Source organism: Lissotriton vulgaris, unplaced genomic scaffold (assembly GCF_964263255.1).
Source record: "Lissotriton vulgaris unplaced genomic scaffold, aLisVul1.2 SCAFFOLD_2008, whole genome shotgun sequence".
NCBI lineage: Eukaryota > Metazoa > Chordata > Amphibia > Caudata > Salamandridae > Lissotriton > Lissotriton vulgaris.
The window spans coordinates 123527-129963 of record NW_028247682.1 but is presented as its reverse complement, the minus strand read 5'-3'; positions in this window follow the sequence as shown (position 1 = coordinate 129963).

Genomic DNA, 6437 nt, shown 5'->3' with positions numbered 1-6437 from the left:
AGCTGTATGTCTCCTTTTGGGTTTTTTGCAGCTCTGAAGATGATCAAAAGTCAATTTTGGAAGCTGTTACTGTCCTGTCAGTGAGACACAACCTTTATGATATTCTTCAGTGGTGAACCCTAGCTTCAGATGGTTTTTTGTACATCAATTTCAAGAGTTCTGTTCTCAGCTGCTCTCTGTTGCGCCTGTCAATTGTCACAGCATTCCATAGCATCGGACCCAGGACTCCCAAGGATCTACCTCCTTGGTTGAGCCATTTAAAACATGCCAGGTGATAAGATGTGCAGCCAATGCATGTAAGTTGCTTGTTGGTGTGTAGTGGGGGGGCTAGTGGGCAAAGATATGTTTGCATTCCCCCACCGCTGAGCCATATCCTTTCCCTAGTCTTTTACAGGGTCTAGTACCATATGTGGCAAAAAATGTCCCAAGTGATACATTGTGACAGTGTGGTACTGCACTCTGACAACACTGCTTGTTTTAATGTGAAGTCAGAACTGCTATAATCACTACCAGCGCTATGTGACCCTTGCAGGTGTACTACATAAAAAACACACAATGGAGTTCTTTATATTATTAGGTGCGGAGGGCATTTCTTTTCAATAGGTAAAAAACATTGACTTTTATAATGCTAATAGCTCCATCTCCAACAAGTGCAAGCCTATAGCATTTCCAATGCTTGTTTGCTTTTCTTTCTATCCCATTAACAATGAAGTTGCCTGTCTGTATTCTTTATATATCTCTACATATATTAATGACACTAAGATCAACAGCTATTCGTTATTTGAAGCTCTCAACAGCACTTATGGTCGGGTTGTATTTTAATTCCGCTGTACAAAAAAGTCCCTAGATCACACCCAGGTAATTATCAGCAAATAGCCTTATTGTGTGCGACGGGAACATTTTCGCACTTATCATCCTCGATCACCTCACGGAATGGGTGGACGGGAAGAAATTCCTTCCCATTGAGCAAACAGGTTTTAGAAAAAAATCAGTCCATGCTAGATAATATTTCCATGTTGAAATTAATTGAGGAAAAATATACAATCTCTCATAACTCAACTGTATTCATGGAAGATAAGACCTCTAATTTCGAGAAAACTGCAAAAAATGGGTTTGCCCTCTCCTCTGTTATCCCTAATCATACCTCTTCGTTAGCAAACCTGGGGCCAGATTCTAATGGATGGAAATCAAAGTTTATCACATGTAATTCCCAGTGAAAATGGTCTCAAACAAGACTGCTTGTTAGTAACGCTGTTACTTTCTCTCCTTATATAGCAGACTTGCCTGTTTGTTTATTTTAGACTGATGGAGATGCACCAAAGATAAGTACCCGCCCTTTTGCATGTCTTATACATGCAGATGATATAGTAGTAATGGACCGAACCCCTATTGGGTTTAATAAAAAGATGGCTTCCTTACAAAGATATACAGTGGGACACTTCTTGAAAATTAACATATCGAAAAGCAAAATACTAATTATGAAAAGTATTAAAAGCAGAAAATACTGTAACTTTAAGTGGCAAATTGGTCCTGAAATGCTGCAGGTTGTAGACTCATACCTGTATTTAGGGAAACTTTTAACAGGTAGTTCGAAGAATAAACCTCACATTGAACACTGCACCAGTAAAGCTACATCACATGCCAATGGTGTGGGTATATTTTGTAATGCCATGGGTAGAAGACATTTTTTACATTTACTAACGGTCTGTAAGGCAAAAATTCCCACAACCTTGCTTTATGCAATCGGAACAATCCCTGTTTAGGACTGGAGTTTTTTAGATATGTTTGAAGGTCAGATATTATGTAAGATATGTAATTTTAATACGTTAGTTCCAATGGCAGGAATTTGATTGGAATTCGGTCTAATACGCTCCTATATCCAAGGTTTAGCCAGGGTTTTTACGCTGGGGTTATCAGCTAAAACACAGCAAGCCAGATTCACTAAGAGGTTACTTGTGCCATAAAATATTTGATGTTAAGGCAGGTAATTACTATTTTGACTTCTCCTTGGCACTAAAACCCTTTGGTATTCAAGAAGAATCAGTGTTCACTCTTCCACTATCTGGATTTAAGTCTCTCCTAAAAACCTTAAGTGGCAAAATTAGCTTCAATAGAGACATTACAATATGCAACTCTAAGGAAAGATTACAGCTAATAGTCAGGACAAACTCTCAGAGAATTGCACAAACATATTTATTTTGGAATTTATAACACAGAATTTGTCGTCTACTCATTTTATGCCTTATGAATCTCATACCTCTAAATAACCTTACTGCAAATTCGTCCCAGAATCTGAATAATGGAAAAACTTGTAACTTGTGTATGCTGAGCACTCAGACCGTGGACTATGTTTTGTTGTTTAGCCTGCATTGGCTTCCAGTCGTTATTGTTGGCTTCGACCGATGTTTTTACAAAATAGTGTTTATAACGTAGCATTTGCCTGAGACTCTTTTGTTCAAAAAATGAAGCAGTGGGTGTAAAACCATGTTTTGGGTTTGCATAAGAGCCCACTTTTCCACCTCCTGGTCACCTTTTTAGATGCTAGGGCAGCATTCTTTCGACTTCTGTAGACACATCTGCATCTTATCCACTCTTGTTAGTTTGCTCACTGACTTTCTGACTGTGCTGAAGGATTATCGTACTGCAAAAGCCGCTATTTGGTTCTCTCTACGCATACCAGCCCTCTCAAGCCTTCTGCCATATCCCTTGCGCTCCAGCTGGCTGTATACATCATACCTCTTCCCTGCCCACGCAGCATCTACTACACCTTGTCACAGCACCCCTTCCCACGCGGCATCTACTACACCTTGTCACCTGTTCCCTTCCCACGCGGCATCTACTACACTTTGTCACAGCACCCCTTCCCGTGCACTCGGTCTTTGTACATCAATACCTGCTCCCTGGCCACCTCAGTATCACGTCACTCCGCCCCCTTCCTAGCTCTGTTGCCTTGTGACTATCACACAAGTAAGTGACCCCTTTCCTGACCCTCTCTGCTACTCGCCACACGTCTCTCATTTATCGGGTCCCCCTTTCTTCGCCTCTCGGTTGCTCCAATCACGTCACACCAGTCCTCCAGTCTCCACTCTTTGCAAACAATGCTCGGACGTCAGCGTCGGTTACTCCAATCACGACTCACCAGTCCTCCAGTCTCCGCTCTTTGCAATCAATGCCCGGACGTCAGCGTACGCCGCTCCTCCCCTCGCTCCTGATGTCATGACGCACCTCGCGGCCGTCACTACTTTCAAGGGACTACTTTTTTTTATGGTACATTTTTTTATTTACGTTTTTTTTATTTTTATATAGCCTATGTCCATCTCCTGGACCTCCCCTTTCCAACGCTGTATTGGGTGTTGCGATTGGTGGTGTACTTTTTGAGTTTACCTGGCTCAAAGGACACAGTTCTCTCTTTATAATAGTAGTATAGATTTTAAATGTTGGTATATCTTTGTATTGGGCAGATATCTTTTCTGCTTGCCATTTTTTAGACAGTATCATTGCTTCGTTTTTATCAATTTTGCATTTTGCACACTGATTTACTGCTATTTACTGCTATTTTGCACTGCAGGGTTAGGGTGCTTCTGTTTTCCACTATGCTCCTGTTGCTAACCTCACATTTTAATAGAAGTGGGTCACAGGTTGTATTTTGCACTTGAACTGGTTGCTACTGAATTGCTCTTTTTCACAAGTCTGGATATGCTTAACTATCCTTTACTTGCTGTTAATTCCAATGTGAGCATTGAAGTCGAATATGAACTTTGGACTTTGCCGCATATGACCTGGCTTATTTATACTGCCTTTCACAATTTTTAGGAGATGTTCTGTTACTCCCTTTTTTCCTGCTGCTAATATTAAATTGATTTTGCTGAAATGTAATTCTTGATTTTACACTGTTTACGAACTGGCAACTTTCCAATGTCCTACGTACATCCCAGGATATGTAACGTTGTAAACCTCAAGTATTTTATGTTCTGTGATTATTGACAATATTGTCTGTTTCTACTTAAAAGAAACCTAGTCATCCTAATGCTGGTCCTTGATAACTATATGATGCTTTGTGGACTGAGCCAGAAATGTTTTATCACTTGTAATGATTTGTTTGTATTTTGTTGTGGACCTCCTAGAAGTTCCAAATCTTACATACCTTTTGAATACTTATCCAACACATTTACCTCAATTATTGATAACGTTTTAATGCTTCAATAAGACATTTCAAAGATTGAATCTACTTCTGTTACTTCCTCTGCACTGCCCACTCTTCTTCACTTGTACGTCAGAATATCGACTCCAGAACATTTGTGATTCAAGATTGTATCAAAAATACTGACAACTTGATGCATTTGGAGGGAAATACGCAATAGGAAAACTTAGTAACAGTAAATCTAAGTTTTCCTGAATAATAATTAGTCACAAGGGGCTCCCTGAGTCTCGGGTGCAAGGGAGGATGCTGGTAACTCACAGGTCCTTGGGGTAAGGGTCCGGCACAGCCCTGGGTGCACTCTGAAGGCTGCCACACTATTTAGAGGGCTCTGCTCTGAATACATACTCTGGTTGCAGAGGTCTCTGTGATCAGTGCACTGTAAGAGCTCAGCTCTGCTGTGATTGGGTGACACATCATACAAACAAGGCTGGATCCTGGGAACCAGTCCAGTGGATCTGAGTGCTCTCTTCACATTCAGAAGACATCTCTGAGACATCGAAAAGGGTCAGTGGCTTCAAGCTTCCCAGTTCAGACAGGGCTCACTAGGATCTCAAGAGATCATCTCATTGACCACACAGAGGAGGGATCCATTGATTCTCCAGAGGGGGGATACCAGAGCAAGAAGTACTGTGAGTGGATTCCACATTTAGACATAACTGTACAAGAGCCCTCCAGCTGCAGGCCACGGTAAGTGCACACGGGGCTCAGCAAAGCCTCTTTCCACAGATGCCTTGCACTATGGTCCGTGTGCGTCCAGGCACTCTCCCTCCACCAGCCTGCCATGTCCAGGCTCGGACTGGTCCACCGGGCACCCTGGCAGCGCCCCAAGGGCTGGGCTGACAGATACAACCCTAGAAATATCTTATACATCAAGCACACGTGTACGCGTTCTCACTCGCTTATATAGCATCTTAACAGTTCAACAGTGCCATGGTGTGCACATATGAGCCATTTTTAGTTCATTGATTCACTAATATGGGACATTTTTAATTAACTGCCCTACCCTATTTTATGTCCTCGTCCGACCTTGACCAAGCTCTGGTTTATAAATCAGACAACAATAATTTCCACTATGTGATTTTGCATTATTGAGTTTAATTGGCACAACTGAATACACTTCTACATTCTTTTATGTCTTCTTCATTTTCCAATTTGAATGAGGTACGTGTACGTGTTACCGGAGGCCATACCAAGAGTGACCCCATTATTTGGACCTGCATTATTTAATGATACAGTGAATTGCAAATTTAAAAAGGTGTTTTATTCATAACCAGTAGTTTGCACCAGAACATGATATATGAAGGGATGTTTTTATGGTTTTTAATGTTGCACTTTATTGAGTCTGTTATGTTTTCCCCCCTAGAAAATATTGGAGCAGATTTACAAGAAACTGACGCATCTGTACAGATGCATCAGATACCCTGCACCTCCATGCAAAACCCTTGTGCCACCGTGGATGCGCCGTATTTACAATACACAGCACCATGGCTCAAGGATGGACAGATGCGTCAGAAATTATGATGCATCTGTTGGTGCAAAAGTCACGCATTGCTGGACTCATGTTGCAAGCACGACCCAACTCCAACAATGCACGGGGACCGACAGCCCCTCTCACACCTAGCCCCTGAGAGGTATGAACAGCTAGCCCTGCTGATCGCCCTGATGTGTTAGTGTGAAGCAGCAGGCCGATGTGATGGCCATGTAATGCTCTGCTGCTTACCACATCGGCCACATACTGTGTGAAGAAAGTACAAGCTAGAAACAAGCATTGCATCGACAATAGTTACGACAATAACTGAATGTGCCTGTTCATTGACTAATGGTGTGTCTCTCTCTCTTGTTTTGTGTGTGTGTGTGTTTGCATGTGCGTGGTATTATGGACGAGTGAGTGGATGAATGCAATAGTCAGTGATCGATTATTTTTTCATTTAGTCAGTAAAACTGTACATCTGTTTACATGTAGTGGGCACTTTATTGGGAAGTGTGCTTCCTGTAAATGACAGGGTGCTACAACACTTTGGGGCACAATTATGAGATTTGTCATGCAGAACAGCGCAGTGAGTCACTTTGCTGCGCTGCGCTCCGAGACACGGAAAGGGCTGGAATGTGCCTTATTGAACAGAATACAGTACATTCCTACCTTTTCCCCTGTGCTGGTGCCATTTTGATTGCCTGGCGCCAAAGCAGACTATGGTGCAAGGGTGCCTGTGTTGCATACAGGATTGCTTTTCTGCAG